At 36.6% G+C, this 17535-nt stretch overlaps 1 long non-coding RNA gene across 1 annotated transcript; it reads left to right on the plus strand.

Annotated features, from left to right (window-relative positions):
• Positions 1-743: 743 nt before the first annotated feature.
• LOC131039562 (uncharacterized) lies at positions 744-5378 on the plus strand. Its single transcript, XR_009104672.2, has 2 exons — positions 744-4685; positions 4903-5378. It is a non-coding gene; the product is annotated as an uncharacterized LOC131039562 (long non-coding RNA).
• Positions 5379-17535: the final 12157 nt, after the last annotated feature.

The following is a 17535-nucleotide window of genomic DNA, read 5'->3' on the forward strand; positions in this document are numbered from 1 at the left end:
CCTCTTATTTCTGTGCAAGTTGTCACATTACCAAGGATGTTCCAATTTATTAGCATTTCTCTATATTCAAGAGGGTGGAATTCAATTTTATGGCCAATTTTCATACTGATATTCATATAAGGTGTTGGATTTTGGCTTTAAGCATTTATCCACTTGTAACAATTTTTTTTTGAAGTTTTAACTTATTCAAATTACCATGCCAATAGTTTTCATCGTTGTATATATTTTTTGTTGCAATTAATGAGTTTAATCCTGAACATTATTTAGCCTTTTTGCCGCAATTTGTGGCCTGAAATTCAAATGTTGTTAAATTTACAGAGTCTTCCACTGTGTTTCTGTGACGGGGTGGCAGGACGACAGACCAAGAGCCACTTTTTGGTGACGGCCAGGGAATGACTATACTCACATACACATACACATACACATTAAGTTACCGATCTTGGATTGGGTTTGGGTTCCTTGGTTTGGTTCGTGGATTCGACCAAAATTTTTTTTTGGGTTGTTTGTTGGTACAAAAACATATAAATTATATATTTATAACCTAAAAAAAATATTAGATGTAATATACATATTTTTAATGTAAATAATATTTATAAATGTTACAATATTTTTTTTTTGTTAAGTTACCAGCTCCCATTATATTGATAACATAAGTGTTACAATATTAATAATTTATAATATTATAAAATAAAATTAATATTAATGAATAAATAAGTTAATAAAATTATAAAAATGATATTAATGAATAATCAATATAATATCTAATTAATTTAAAAACTGAATTAACATACATTAACATAACTATTAATGGCCCTTTGATGAGCGTGGACTACCTGCTATTCCTACATGTTGGAATTATGCTGGACACAAGCAGGAACTTTTATCCTTTGAAAGAAATTCCGTGGAGCATTAGGGACATGAGCTACAACAAGCTTAGTGTCTTCCATTAGCACATAACAACTCGCATTCGTTTTTCCACTAGAGTTACCTTCAAAGTCGACTCTGGCACAAAAGCGATCATACCCTGGCATGACATACAAAACAAGATGTGCATACCATAATCAAACATGAAGGAAACCATGGCATCTGTGCCATTCCAGAAATTGGAAGATTTATGGAAGACATGGTGGATTTGTTGCGTTAGCAAGAAAAAGTGACAAAATTTGTCTAGAAAAAAACTCTGAAACTCATCACAGTTTCGTGGGGTTTCATCCCGGGTGAACCCACAGAGAGATTCAAGAACTTTGTTCGTATCCCTTGCCGAACTGAATCCGGGATCGATCGAACTGGTGGTAGAAAGAGAGAGAGCAGTGATATAACACGACAATTCAAGAATTTTGAAGTTTGGTGCTGTCACCACTGTCATGATTAATTTAATTGCTGCTGTAGTGCTGTCATGATATATTTATTGCTGCTGCTATAATGCTGTCATGATATATATATATATATAACAGTCTCTTTTGAATGTTATGAACATTTTGTTATAAAACATTATTTAAAATTGGTTTTCAGTAGGGGATGCCTTGCCATTCCTGGGACAGTCAAGGGATGTCCGAGACGTCCCTGGCCACCTTGGGGATGGCCTGGTGTCCCCGATTTTGGGGATGTTTCTTCGCATTTTCTCTGTTGGGGGGACAACCAGGGGATGTCCCCTAGAGTCACCCTGTCCCCGAAATGCCTCGAGGACGGGGGTGGTGGTTTGAGGGGTGGGGATGTGTCCCCGTGTAACATAGGATTTACATTAATGTGACATATAATATCAAGAAGACTCAGTGAGTAAACAAAAACCTCATGAATAGGCAAACACGGGAAGGAAAATGGAATTGTCTCGAGTTCAACAAGTCTTTGTGAGGCAAATATTATAGATGTTAATTGTTGGATTTTTTATCTCTAATATCTTGAGAAGGTACCAATAATCTAGAATTTAGTGTTTGATATTTTCAGAGAGAAGTTTTTAGTCAAGTTCATTTGCTTTTATACTGAACAGATCAGTTGTATTCTCGGTCAAATGCCTCAAAAATTATGAGTTTTAGTTTGATTTAATTTGTTTTGAAATGAATTTTTTCCTGAATACTTGGATTGTTTATTTAGAGAAGCTGTACAAATTCCTTGGTAAGTAAGGTATATGATTCAATTTAAATTTTTATAATGAACTGGAATCCGTATAAAATGGTTTTATGATTGGTAATATCTTCAATGAGTTCGTTATAGGTTTTAGAATTCATAATAAAAAATCAGAATGAGATACAATTCAAGAAACAGCATAACAATACCTCATTTAAATAAGGATTATGCTCATAAATTGAAGACACAAAAAAGTGAATTCTACATTTATATATGCCAGCTAATTATCAGACTTGTTCATGTCTGTAAATGCCTTTTTAAGGTTTTAGTCTCATTCAACTTGGATTGCAAGTGAGGAGGATGTATTCCTAGATTTGAAGATGAGAAATTATGTCTGTTTTCATCTCACTGATTGCCTACTTGTCCATTCAAGCCTGAATGACTATCCACTAGTACTGCAGTGGTCAACATTTTAGTCACTATATTACATTTTGGCGGGTACTGGTTAATTCTGAGTCATATGAAGACATCAATGTTTGAAGTGGCAGCTCTTTCTTTCACATGCATTTGCAAACATATCTTTAGTGTTTGTAACCCACTCATGAATCTTCAGATTTATGAGCCTGGACAAAATTCCTTCCATCTTCAATTCATTTATTCCTTGTTTGGCAGAGTATCCCCATCTGCATCTTTCCTTTGAATTTCCTGTGTAATTTTTTTTTTGGATCGGTAATGTCTTTTTTATACTGGAGTTTCTAACCAGCGAGGGCCACATTTTGGGGACCCCCTTCCTGGTGGTTACAATTGCGAGGTATTAACACCTCCAATTTTAGCTGCATTGTTCCTTGAAACTCCTTATCCTCCATCTATCTCTCTTTATCGCTCCACTTTAATCTCCTTATCACTCCAATCCATCTCCTTATCGCTCCACTTCGTCTCCTTATCACTCCACTGCATCTCCACATCTCCTTATCGCTCCATATCATTGGCCCCCTTATCAGTCCGCTGCCCTATGACAGGGCTATGTCGAATCAATCTCATGTACGTGGCCCCTGTCTTCTTCTAACCCCAATGGTCTGCAGGATCGCCCGTGTGCTGTGCAGGGAGACCAGCCTGTTGTCCGCCAATCATCCGCTGAGCATTTACCTTGGTGTCAACACCCTTCAAAATCACGGCAAGTGTGCCAACATCGCAACAGCCTGCAGAGTGAGTCGAACCTTCGACCTCACCATTCCGGGGCTCGTGACATTACTGTCACGCTGCGGGGTGAACCCCCTTTTTGTGTAATTTTTTCAATTTCTAAGATCCAGAGGAAATACAAATGGCTTTCCCTTCATTTCTAAAGTAATAATAATTGTGATACCTGTTCTTGGGTCACCTGAGCCGTGCAAAAACGTACTAGAAGAATAGAGGGGTTTAATGAACTTCTTGAGCATGGTTTTCGATCCACATCGACTGCTTCCAAGATGCTTTTATATAATTTGTGGAGAACCCTGAAGGGCAGTCCTCATGAAAGAATTATCTCACAAACTCCAACAGGAGCAGAGCCTTACGGTAAACCCCGAACTCCAGCTTTTACAGACTGAAAACAGAATTAGGAAAGAAAAATAAAAGACATGCAGCAATTGGAATCACATTATTGATAATTAAATGTAATTTGATTTGATTTATTTTAATCAATTTTAATGGTTTATATGACCATAATTGTCACTTAATAACATTAACTAACACACACTTCAAAATAATGAACACTTGAGAAAAGCAAGAAACAAGTTGTTGCAGGTGCGAGTAGAAGAGACATGAAGGCTCTGGAAAGTTCTTGATTATCATGGATTCATTCACTTTCACTATCCTGAAAAACAGAATAATATGGTTTATTAGGCAGCAAGCAGGTTTCTACTTTGTCAGTAGGCTGAATTTGGTGGACTTTAGGGCTGATGAATCTCCAGGATGAATTTGCATATTGAATGATCCATCACTTATAGACATGGACAAACAGGCAGATTGAATGGATATGAATTTGCATGAATGTGAGGATGTTTTCACCTACCACTTATATATCAGAGGACTTGGAGTTAACCCATTTCAACTTTCAGATAAAACATCATTTATATCTCTCAGCATTTGATTGTGACCTGATTTGTGTAACAAAGCTCCTTGGGCACTTGTAGTGAACACTAGTATTTGAGTTTGTCCATAAAGCTGAATGTAGCAGTTCATTATGTTGTTTGAGGTTTCAGAGCAAGGAAAGCTGTGGTAGCACAGTAGAAGTCTGATTCAATCCTACAGTGTTTTTGAGGTTCCATGGGACAATAGTTGGATCGATTTTCGTCAATTAGGTAACCTGATTTGTGTAAATAAGGCAGTCGGTAGCATGTAAGAGGTATCAAGGATTGGGCTATATTTGTACAGCTGAGTGTAGTACATAATTATGTTGTTTGAGTGAGTTGCAGAGCGAAGTAAGCTTGTGAGAGCATGGAGGAAGAGCTGATTCAGTTACGGACTACCGCGTTCTTTTGGTTTCCATGGGAGCGAGTAGCTGGTCCATCTTGCTTATTTTGGTTGAGGCGAGGATGCAGAGTCCCAAGTATCTGGAATGTTCTACATTGGGCTTCGCCATGGTAAATTCACTTCATTTTCCTTTTTATGATTGTTGTTATTGATTTGCTTGCTTGTTTACATCTTTTTACAATTGCTAGTTTCATTCACAGCATTTTATGGCACTTCAGTTCTATATTTAAATTTTTAATAAACCTTGTTTACAAGTTACAGCAATATATATTTCACAATTTCCTTCATAGGACATTTTAGAACTTAAAGTATCTTGCCTAACTATAGGTCAGTCAGAAATATAACCCCAGATTCAGAACAAAGCGTCTTGAGTATCCAAACAAAGACCTTGGGAGTGATTTTCAAGAGACAAAACAGATTTGGCCTCGAGAACTCCAACTCCTCAATGTTTTGATTTTCTAAAATCATTGACAACTTCACAGGGAGAAAAAACTGAACTGCAAGGGCTTCCATGATATTTCTTCTTTAGTTGCTACCTCTTGGATTATAGGTGCATGGATTCCTTGTTTTATATATTGACAATTGTCCTTATTATTCCTTAGGTCAAGTTGATGCTGAAGTTTGCAACATTTTTGCATGTAATATGTTTCTGCAACGAGTACGTTAATTCCCGTGCATACTCTCAGACAACTTCTACTTGCTTTGCTTGTCATATTTATGTCAGCAGTGAGCACAACTTTCTTTTGTATTTCAATAGCTTGCTTTTATCTTTGGGTTACTTGGTAATGTATTACTTTTTCAAATACTTGGCCATACGGTGGTTACTTGTATACAAATTAAACATGGATAGAGATTCAACATTCATGTGCTAGCTATTTAGGCTGTCTTAATGTTTGATTCTACAAGGTTGATACGGTGACACTTTCCTTCTTTGTTGAGCTTCTGGCTTCTCTCAGGAGTTGCTACTTTGACACTTTTGAATGATGCTTCTTTCTATTCGCAATCTGCCTTTTTTTTTGGAGACATTACACTTCTCATGGTTACGCCATTACTTTCTTATGATTGTTTGTTTTTGTGATAATATCTTAGATTCTTTACCTTTCTTAAGTTGCCTTGGAACATTCTGCAACTTTTTGTTTGCCATCAATAGACTCCAATCGTACATAATGAAGCCTTTCTTTAACTTATGTATGATTCTCATTCTTTGATCATTGTTTGTTAAGCTTTTTGTTTATGAGACCTCTCTTGAAAAGCTACTTGGAGGATTCACTCAATGCCTTATTGGAAGGAAAAAAATACTGTTAAATGTGTAGTATGCATACTTCAATACTGGTTTGTGCATCCTTAGTAGATGGTATTCTCTTTTGTTCAGAATATTCTTCTCTCCTCTCCTCTTTTTCACCAGCATTTTTTATCTTTGCAACCATATCCTTTTCCAAACTACTCTTGTTGTGCTTCTTCTATTAATTAACTGTGGTTTATCAATGTATATTTCTCAATTCTCAGTTTTGCACTTGAATTTGCTGACTTACATAGTCATTTTTTGAAGCCTTACCCATGAGCTATGTAACCAAATTTGCAAATAGCATGCTTCTTGAATTTATAAGTAAGTACACAAACAAGTCTGAAATGTGTTAGCGACACCTTTGTAGGAGTCAGAAGGAAAGCCTACTTTAATAGCATTTGATCCATAATCAACTTAGGTACACTCTTACTTATGTGCAGGTACACTCTTACTTATGTGCTCATCCGATACAATAAGCTATTGAAACAAAACATTTACAAGGTCGAAAATTAATGTTTGTCTATATGCTGCCAGCTATATCCAATGTTTATTATGCAATTGTGTAGTTGTGGCATAAATGTCTTCAAAGCTTATAGATCAGATTTCACACCTGTTATATGTTACTACCAACAAGTGATTGTTTCAATCCACAACACGATGATGTAGAAAATAACAATGCAAGTGAAATCTATTTGCTGCAATGAACTATACTGCTTGTAATCAGAGGTTAATTTTAATTGAATGCTTGCTTAAGCACTTGAGTATGTGAAGTTGTTGCATGGAATGAAAGCAATCAGGTAAATGATTCAAACAAATGTGAAAAGGGAGATTAACATAAGAGTTTACCATGAAGAAACTCAATGTTGGAAAACTTTAGAAAATGAAGGCTACACCTCATCCCATTTTCACACTTTCTTGCAAGATTTACAGGCCATTTGTTTGTTTGAGCCTTAAATGCATCATGGGTCTTCGTTAGCACTTGTGCAATGCTCATAGAATATCATCAGATTGTTTTTTAGCACTTCTACAATGCTGCATTTGCTTGGTAAGTAGCTTATTTAACATGCTTGACTACTGCTCTCATCAAACAGTCATTTTCTACCTCAAGAACTTTGAATTAATTCTTCAATGCTTCTACATGATCTCCAAGGCGTATATTTATATGCTTACAAGTGAGCAATTGAATTGTACAGAGGATTTCAAATGTCTCTCACCCAATGAGACAAAAAAAAATTAATTTTACTTCCCTATGGTTGCTCGGTGATGCTACTTTTTCTCTTAGGGAGCAAATTGTTACCAAGCTAAATCTGGTTTGTATGTCCCCATCTTATGTTGTGAGTTTGTCTCAAGATGAACGTCTTGTATGCTTTGGTACCTAGCTGAACTCTTCACTATGGCAAGTATTCAAGTGGTGTGGGCCCTAGGATGTCGGATCATCAATAAGCCTTTACCTAGTGTTGGCCCTAGGATGTCGGATCATCACTAAGCCTTTACCTAGTGTGGGCCCTAGGAGGGTCGCAGTCTGGTCCAACCCAAATACTAGTTCCGATGCGGTCCGACATAAATACATCTAGGGTCGTAATTTTGGATTGTGGGTTCGCTGTGAAGGCCCTGTGGAGAATTTGGATGAATTTGCAGGGAATTTTGACTTGAGTTGCAAAACTTGAGCAGAATTTGACTGGTTTTTGACATCTTTTGTGATTTTTAAAGTTCTTTTTTGGTCTATTTTGGTGAACTCAACCCTCCAACCCTAAAATAGGCCACTAAAAAGGCAAAATATTTCTCATTTGTGCATTTGTGAATGAAAAATAAAACTTCTTGCCTCCATTGCTAAACTTTCTTGTTTGCTTGCCATTGCTCAAGGAGTGTTGAGGGGTGATTGCTGCATGCTCTAAGCTGGTTTGTGAGCTATTCCTATGTGGTTGCAAGTGTTGAGAACTCCTCAAAGACATTGAAGAGGAAGATTTCAACAAAAGAGGCAGATTTTTGTTGATTTTGTTTGTTTTTTTAATTTTCCTCTGCATTTTTTTTACAATAAGAAATGAACTCTCTAGTTTCTTTTTGGTTTGTGGCTTTGTATGTTGCTTATAGATTCATAGAATGGCAAGTGCTTCTAGCACTGGGAACTCCTGGTTCAAAACGGACTCAAGCTCACCACTATGGAAATATGTGGTAATGGTTCAACAACTACTAGGTGGAGGAGGTTTCCTTTGGATTTGCAGCCATTGCAAAGAGAAATATAAAAGTTCTTATAGTACAGTGAAAGCACATTTGTGTTTTATTCTTGAGAAAGACATTGTCTTGTACAGGCAAGCCAAGAATTGCAGGGCAGCCTCCACTTAAAACTCTTATTGCAAATGCTTTTGTACTAAAATATATTGAAGAGCAAAGACGAGCAGATGAAGCAATTGGGAATGCAATTGTTCATCCTTTGGAAAAGTCTACAAGTAAAAATTCATCAAAGGCCTTTATTGCTTCAGTTTCCAATGAACAACTCAAAGAGGGCCATCCATTCTTGCGTGTTCCTCAAGAACCAATGACAAATAAGAGAGCAAAGGGGCCCTTGGAAATGTCATTTCACAATGAAGCTAGAGACATTGCTGAGCAAGACATAGCTAGATGCATCTATGCAAATGGGTTGGCATTTAATGTTGTTCGCTCACTGTATTGGCAAAAAATGGCGAGATCAATGAATGAGGCCCCGAGGGGGTTCAAGGGCCCAAGTTATGAGAAGGTGCTCAACACTTTATTGGACAAAGAGGTGAAACATTTAGAAGATTCCTTGAAGTCCATCAAGGATTCATGGATTGAAATAGGTGTTTCCATAGTATTTGATGGATGGAAAGGTGCAAGAAATCACCCTTTGGTCAATGTTATTGCAATGTCCATGAGAGGTGCAATGTTGAGATCAATGGATTGTGAAGGTGTTAGTGGTGTTTTTATTCACGTTCAACATAGAATAAAATACCCAGAGATATCCTTTTCTCTCTTGATCAAAATCTTCTATGTGCTAAATAGCTGAACTGTGTGGTCACAAAGATGACTCCAAGGTTCCTAAATGCATACAGATAGTCTCAATTGGTTCGTTGTGATTTGCTGGTGATCTCAAGGGGGACTTACATGTTCAAGGAGTAAATCAATGTAAGGATTTTATTGATTGTCGACACTTGTAACTTTCGTCTTTTTTTGGAATGATTTTTTAATAAACTCTTTTCAATCCTACTTCTACTAAGATTGAAAAAAAAGGAAAAAGGATGAGGGTTTTCGAGGATAATTCTAATCCTAAGTTAATCCTATGAACTTTGGAGACAAAAATTGCAAAGTGGATTTTAAACCAATCTTTGTTTTGCCAAATGCAAAAACTACAGAAGAATGGTACTATCTTAGAGGAAATAACCACACAAAGTTGGACTTTGTGTGTAAGAAGATGCCTGTGCTGATGGACACGATTCTAACGTTTTTCCAATGAAAAGGGGAAACCTTTTTCTTGCCTCTTTGGATTCTCTTATATTTGTCCAGAGGTCTGATGACCTCCAACAATACCATTTTATTTGTAGGATATCTTGGAAGTTTGCATGGGCATCTTGTAAATCCTTGGACGCTCAAGTATGTGAATCGAGGAAATCGAGTATACCAAGATCCAAACCTGTCTATCAAATCGTTGGCATCCTGTGTCAACCGTTGATGAGTGCCTCCCTAAAATATCCTGGTGATGTACATTAGGAAAGCATCATTGACTCTTTTGAACTGAGATTTCTCCTGCAATTGCGGATAGCTGTCATATGCTTTGAATTGGCCATCCTTGTTTCCCACAATGCCTTTGCAAATCAATCCCTTATATTTGTAACATCTTGCCAGCATGTAAATGACGTGGGAACTCATGTAAAAATACTTTGTGTGTTCCAAGTTTCTTAGCTACTCATCAATGTTATTACTGATTATTTTTGCCCAATTTATCATCTTGACATTGGTAGTGACATTAGCAATAGGATGAGGCCTCCATACACCCTTATGAATACGTTTGGAAAAGTTTCTTAGGAACTTATGCAACCATTACTTGTTAATTACTTCATTACATGAGATAGGTTTGAATTCAAAAAGTCTCAAGGTTTCCTCTTTGGTCTTGTATATGGTGGAATGGTAATTTGGAATGTCGAATGCTTCCTTGATGGCCATTTTTCCAAGGTAGGCCAGCGCTCTGCCAATAGGTGCCACAATTTCTCTCCTGGATGTTGTAATGTTTGACTCATTCTACTATCAGTTCGTTGCATTGCATAGCTAGAGGAAATCCAGTTGCTTGGACAATTCCATTTCTCATCATTTTGCATGCTAATGGTGAAGGAAAGCAATCGTTGAGACCGTACATTCTTTTCGTGAAGTCATCGAAGTCCACATGGTCAACGTCGGTATCTCCAACCTTCTTCCATTTTGTCGCAATCTTGGACTCCAGTTGTGGTCCTTTATTTTTGAACTTCATCTGCGCCTTTTTGGAAATCCCTTCTCGAGTTGACATCTACCACCTGAAGAACATGAAAAATTTCTAAGTTAGAAAAATAGTTGATGCTTGTTTCTAGCTTTGAAAGCGAACTTTGAAGGAATTTTGAAAGTTAATTCTAATTAATCTTATGGAGTTTTGGAAATCATAAAAAAAAATCAGACATAAAAAGAAGGGCTTCAAAATTTTCGCTTTTTTCTGAGAACAGGGTTTTGTTCTTTAGGTCATATTGATCCTACCCATGTTGTTAGAATTTGAAAATCTTGCCTCTAGACATAAAAAGGGCTTCAAATTTTTTGCTTTTTTCTGAGATTAGGGTTTTGTTCTTTAGGTCATATTGATCCTGCCCATGTCTTCAGATTTGAATTTTTTTGCTTCTAAGTGTAAAAAGCAAGGGTTTGAAATTTTTGCTTTTTTCGAGATTAGGGTTTTGATCTTCATGCCATATTATTACTACCCATGTTCTCAGATTTTGAAAATTATGTCTTTAAGGGTAAAAAGCAAAATGCAAACCCTAATTAGGGTTTTGTTCCAAAAGATCAACCATATTATCAGTGCCCATGTTCTCAGATTTCAAAAATAAGGTCTCCAAGTGCAAAAAGCAGAGTGGAAACCCTAATTAGGGTTTTGTTCCAAATGAACCAACATGGTATCAACATAGCATGAACGCTATTGATCAAGCAGAGAGGAAGAGTTTGGGTATGGCACATTGAAAATTTTGCATTAGTTGGAGAAGTAAAAATGGCAGATGCCTAGACAAACTCGTCAAGGCTCTAAGTCAGACAAATGGAATGACAAATGATCAGTCAAATTCACCCAAGGATGTCAAGTATGTCAAGTAGGGAAGATGTTTAGGCAGGATCAATGCGCGCCAAAGCATAAGAAAGTTGTCCAAGACTCAGTCGGGCTTGCCTTATGATCAAGTAAAATTGTCCGATAGATGGTAAACTCCTACCAAAGTTAGTTAAACTCCTACTTGATATTAGACCATGTTGGAAGAAAAAAATAAAGAATAAAATAATAAATAATGTAAGTTGGAAAATAAATTTAAATTATTTTCAAGGATTATTTTTCAACACTTGAATTATTTCCAAAATTTTTTTTTTTTGCAACCAATTCATTAATCATGTTGAGAATTTGGAGAGCATTGAAGAGAAGTTTTCTCTCAAATTTTGTGAATTTTGGATTTTTGAAGAAGAATTTTTCAGAGATTCTTCTAAGTGTTGGAGGTCTAGAAATTAAGCACTTATTTATGATTTTAAGACAAATTTTCAGAATCAGAGGTAAATTTCAGTTATAAAGAGGATTCAAAAACTCAATCTGACCGAATTTCCGTACCTTTCTGTCTTATTTTCTTAATTTTTATCAATTTCTTGACCAAACCCTTCACCTTCAGTTTGCTTTTTCGCAGAAACTTAACCTTTTGACAGGTTGAAAGTGAAATTTTCAGAAAAGAGGATTAAAAATAAGACAAATTTTCAGAATCAAAGGTAAATTTCAGTTATAAAGAGGATTCAAAAAATCAATCTGACTGAATTTCCTTACCTCTCTGTCTTATTTTTCTTAATTTTTATCAATTTCTTGACCAAACCCTTCACCTTCAGTTTGCTTTTTCGCAGAAACTTAACCTTTTGACAGGTTGAAAGTGAAATTTTCAGAAAAGAGGATTAAAAACCAGAATTAAAACCTGAAAATAATATGGAATTTTCATGTGTTTTTTTGCCTTATCTAAAGCATGGAAGATGGCAGACAAAGGTTGTCCAGAAGTTTGGAAGATTGTACATCAACTGGAATGGCCAAGCCATCCTCAAGTCCGCCCATGGCATGGAAACATTCAAATTCGCCTAAGTATGTTGGAAGGATGGCTAAGACTCTTCAAACTCCACCTATGTGCAAACAAAGCTGGCAAAGAACTTTCAAAGTCTGCCATGCCTAAAGGGATACCAAGTCCGCCTTGGCTAGACACACATCAAGTATGCCCTTGGATTGTCACAATCTTCGTGAACTCCGCCATGTCTAGAAAGACTCAAACTCCGCCTAGCCAAGATAAAAGATGGCAGATAAAGCATAAAGTTTGCCAAGGTAATGCAAAGTGGAAGCATGTCCAAGCTTCCTTGAACTCCACCTAGGCACATAAAGAAATATGTCCAAGCTACTCCAAACACCACCCTGCCCAAGCATGTGCCAAGTCCGCCTTGGCAAGGAAACCATCAAGTCACCAAGCATAAGAAGAATGTCCATGGTGTGAGAAAGTCCGCCTTAACACAAGGAAGATCCAATGAAGTGTGAAGTCCGCTAGGCACAAGAGGTAGATGACAAAGAAGTCACCAAGTCCGCCTTAGACAAATGGCTAGACTTCATCCAAGTCCGCCTAGCCCAAGGTGACAAGAAGAAAGCTAGACAAAGTTAGAAAACATGAAAATTTGGCTAAGGAAAATTGAAATTTCCCAAGGTAAATTGTCCAAACACCTTGAAAGTTTGATCAAACACAAGTTGGCAAGACATTCCAAGTTTACCTAAGCATAAATGGAATATGTGAAGATGCCTAGGCAAAACATAAAAATTGCCTATGGCTCAAGGATAAGACATGAAGACAATCAACTTGCCATGCCAAGAGAGAAAATGGCTAAAAGGAAAAACAAATTTGACAAAGTAGCACATGAAGTCAAGGATTAATTAATTGAACGGGTTGGAAAATAAAACTTTGACACATGAAAAATGGCTGTGAGAAATTTTCCACAACCAAAAGAATCAAATTTTGACTAAGTGTTGGAGAGGAAACAAGAAGAAAGAAGCAGAATAAATAGGAAAATAAAGAGGAGATGAATAAAATTCTTGTCCAAAGGCAGAGTTTGTTCTACTCAGCACAAGCTAGATCCAGAATTGAAGGATGCAAATCTATAGGAAAAGTGTGTCCGAGCATAGAAATGGTCAAAATCTTGGCTAGCCAAAATTTGGCTATGTATGGGAAATATTTCACAAAAAAGTTCCAATTTCCTTCATTGTGGCGAAGGTGCAGGAGAATTTTTCTCCAAAATCCTAGGCATTTGGAAGAGTTTCCAGGCATCAGGAAAGGAAGTCTTCAGGCTTGGCAAAAATATACAAAGAAATTCCAGACTTCTTGAAGGATTTCATCTCTTGAAGAATTAAAGGCAAGCTCCCAATCAGAATCAGATGGTGGCAAGAAGACTACAAATTTCCATACTTAGGCAATTTTTCGACACAAATTGGAGAATTCAAGGAGGACATTCATTTGTTCCAAGACAACATGTCTAGGTTCATTGAACACACTGCCTCTCAGCAGGAGAAGGGGGTGCAATCCAAAAAGATAGCATCTTGTGTCACTTGTCTCTCATCCGACAAATATTTGACCTATTTTGGGAAACTTTGATTAGAGTTAGGTTGTTTTAATCTTGGCTATTGATTGGAAATCAATCCTGGCCATTGAATTGTAATTGGGGAGCCTATAAATTGAGCTCACCCCTCATTTGTAAATTATGGGAGCATGTAGCAAAACATGTTGAGATAAGTAAATTGTTGCATACAATCGCCAAAGTAATAAGTAATGCATTTTTCGAATTGATGGTGATTACCTTTTTTATTTTGGAGTTGGCATGGTTCTTATCCCTCATCATAGTTTAGATTTTATTTCATGTATGTTAGAGGAATGCAAGATTTGATAAGTATTAATTTAGGGTGAATTTCCACTCATACTTTTGATGAACAGATTATTTTTGTTCATTGTGTAAAGTTAGTCTGAGCTTATTTTGTGAAGGATTTAACTTCTACTTCGAGTAACACTGTTCAATTGTTGGTATTATTCATAAGTATGAAAATCATAAGCACATCCCTCGAAGATCGCACTCTCTTTGTGTAGTTGTCCTAAGCGTCGTGAAGCAAAGTGTTGTTTATTGAAATCACCTAGTCAATACCGTCTCTTGAATTCTTAGGAATAGATTAGAATTTCTAAACCTTATCTCCTTTTTAGTTTTCTTTAAGTCTATGATTCGAACCCAAATGATAAATCTCCATTGTGAATTGAACAGGCCAAGCGTAAGTCCCCCTGTGTATTACCATCATATCACAACACCCATTGAGCTTATCCACATGTCAAGACTTGACAAAAGAAACTTGGAATTGCCATATGATCTTCTCGCAATCTTAACATAAGTGGTGGTTTTTTGAGAGAGGATAGAGTGTTATGGGACATTTTATTGTGATGTTCGGTATATGATAAAACTTACACCAACACTTCCAAACCAGCATAAAGCAACATGATCCTAGATAAAATTCGAAGAATGTGAAATGAAAGTTCTCAATGAAAGTTCTTGTGCAAGTCTGGAAAATTAGAAATTCAAAATGAAAGAAATGGAAATTCTGAAATCTGCCTGAAAATCATTTTGTAAACCTAAAATTGCTTTGAGGAATTACTTTCAACATTGTCTCCAAATGTAGAAATTAGCCAGAATTCTGCTAAAGACTGACTTGCATCAGCAATTTACTTGGAAATTTGTCTTGAAGTTTGAAAGAAATTATTTCATAAGCTTCAACTTTCAACCTTGAGAAGTGACTTGTGAGAAAATGAAATGCCAATGCTCATGCTTATAAAGAAGGAGAACTTTTGCTTTGTTTAATTTTTTGTTCTGGAAATGAATCTAATCTTGTTTTGAACATCAATTAGAACCTTCCTTTCTTTTTGCTTTCATGACCTCAATGGCGATCTTCCACTTTCTTCTAGAAGCTTCCTTCATGGCGAACTTTATCTTGTTTTGAATTTTATTTCAATTTCTCAACACTTAGCCAATAATCTCCTTATACTTACCATGGGTGGAGTTCACACTAGGTTGAGGAATTTTATTATGTTGTAAGGGTAGATTTCATACTTGTTTGAGGATATTCCTAATGCATAGGGTGAATTTCATCCAAGTCAAGGAATTCTCTTATTTCTAGGGCGGACTTGGTGATAGAACAAGGAATTTTCACCTTAGAAGGGTGGACTTGGCACTTGTTTAAGGAATCCATGCTATGCAAGGGTGGACTTGTGTTTGTTCAAGGATTTTTCTTCCATCTTAGGGGTGGATTTGGTGTTGAAACAAGAAATTTGTTCATACCTTGGGTGGTCTTCACTAGGAGACAAGAAATTTCCTCATGCTTGGAGTGGACTTTGCTTGGAATCAAGGAATTTCTTTGATGGATAGGCAGACTCTTAAGAAATTCCTCCATTTTTGAAGTGAACTTCATGGTTGAACAGGAAATTCCTCCATACTTAGCCATTTTCTTGTGATCTTCCATAAAAATTCTTGACAAAGAACTCTCCTGGCCTAGCACTTCTTTTGACTCAAAAACTACCTATGATCCCAAAAAAAGCAAAAATCAATTTTTCTTTTTTTAGAAAAAAGCTAAATGAAAAAGCAGGCTCTCAAATTGGCCCCAAAATGCCAAAAATGAAAAAGAAAAAAAGAAAAAAAGCAACTTTCCTACAAAATAGTAACTAATCAGAATTGGTCCCGGATAATTGCATTTTTACTCCTTTGATCGAACTGAGCACATCAGTAGCATCAAAACGTTCCTTTGATAATTCTTTCTCCTTAATGATTTGGTGACTCCTCCAAATTTTGAAAAACTTGATTCATTTGCGAAGGAACCCTAAAATGCCAAAAAACTACCCTAAAAAGAGAAAGCAAGGGGGTTCCCATTTGCAATGGGGCGATGTGTGATTACGTCATAGCAAAAGGACAAGTGAAGGATGGTTCGTTCATTGCAAACATTCTTTTTCGAGCCATTGTGCAAGTTGGCCCTCAAAATGTTGTTCAGGTGATAATAGACAATGCCAAAAATTGTAGGGCTGCAAGGTTGTTGGTTGAGGAGCGCTATAAACACATTTTTTGGACACCTTGTGTTGTCCACTCACTCAACCTAATGCTGCTAAAAATTGGCAAGAAAGTTGTGTGTATCAAAAAAATGTATGATGATGCGTAGGAGATCCAAATGTTCATCATGAACCACCATATGTTGCAAGCAATATTTAGACAATTCTCGAGATTGGAGCTCTTGAAGGTAAGTTAAAATATGTAAAATTTAAATATGTTTTAGACTTCAGTAAACTTTCTAAGTTTTTAATTTTAATTTATTATTGTTTTGATTTTAAAATAGGTCGTTGAGACTCATTTTGCCTCCAACACTTTTGTTTTGAGACGCCTTGTGAATGTTAAAGATGCACTGTCTAGAATGGTAATCAGTGCTAATTGGAGCATATTGAGGCAATCTAGTAGTACAAGGGCAGCTGCCATTAAGGCAATGATACTAGATGGCTCTTGGTGGGATTGTGTTGAGTACCTCCTAAGATTTATTGAGCCTATATTGAGCATGATCCGATACACTGACATGGATAGGCCTTTTTTGGGTGAGGTATATGATGGCATTGACTCCATGATTGAGGATATGAAAAAAATCATAATTGAGAAAGAGCAAGATCTTGAAGAACATTTCAAGGGACTAAAAAAAATCATGGTGGAGAGATGCAACAAAATGACGACCCTTTTGCATCTCCTTGCCTTTGCATTGAGCCCTATGTATTATAGTTGGGTGTTCCTTAATGAGAGTAGCACTAGAGTTGCCCCATATAGAGATCCTAAAGTTGCTTGTGGGTAAGCCCTTTGTAGACTCTTTCTCGATCCCATACGGCCTATGGTGAGCTTTGAATTCATGAGTTTCGCAAGCATTGATGATTGTGGTCTTGATGCTCTTGAAGACAAGGCTGATGCTCATAAATGGGGCTACTTCCATGGAGAAATATTCCAACACCTACAACCCGTTGCCATCAAAGTTTTATCACAAGTTCTTAACTCTCAAGATTCTAATTTCTTTAATGAGTATTGAATTTATATTGATATTTTTTATTCATAACTCTTAACTCTCTAATTTTAAAATTGAAAATCTCGATAGGTTGGTAATTCATCATAAGGAGGATCAAGCTGGGAGATCCCCTCAGTGCATCTGCTTGCAGCAGGAGCAAATTGTTTCTAGAGAACAACATCTGGAGTAGACTCACCAAGAGCAAACCATTGTTGCAGAACATGAGCCACATTAGAAGAAGCCTCAAGGCCAGAGGGGGCATTTTTCTACACTGTTTAGACTAAAATTTAAAACATTAATATATATGGTGGTGTATTTTGCTATG

Source organism: Cryptomeria japonica, chromosome 7, assembly GCF_030272615.1.
Source record: "Cryptomeria japonica chromosome 7, Sugi_1.0, whole genome shotgun sequence".
Classification (NCBI taxonomy): Eukaryota; Viridiplantae; Streptophyta; class Pinopsida; order Cupressales; family Cupressaceae; genus Cryptomeria; species Cryptomeria japonica.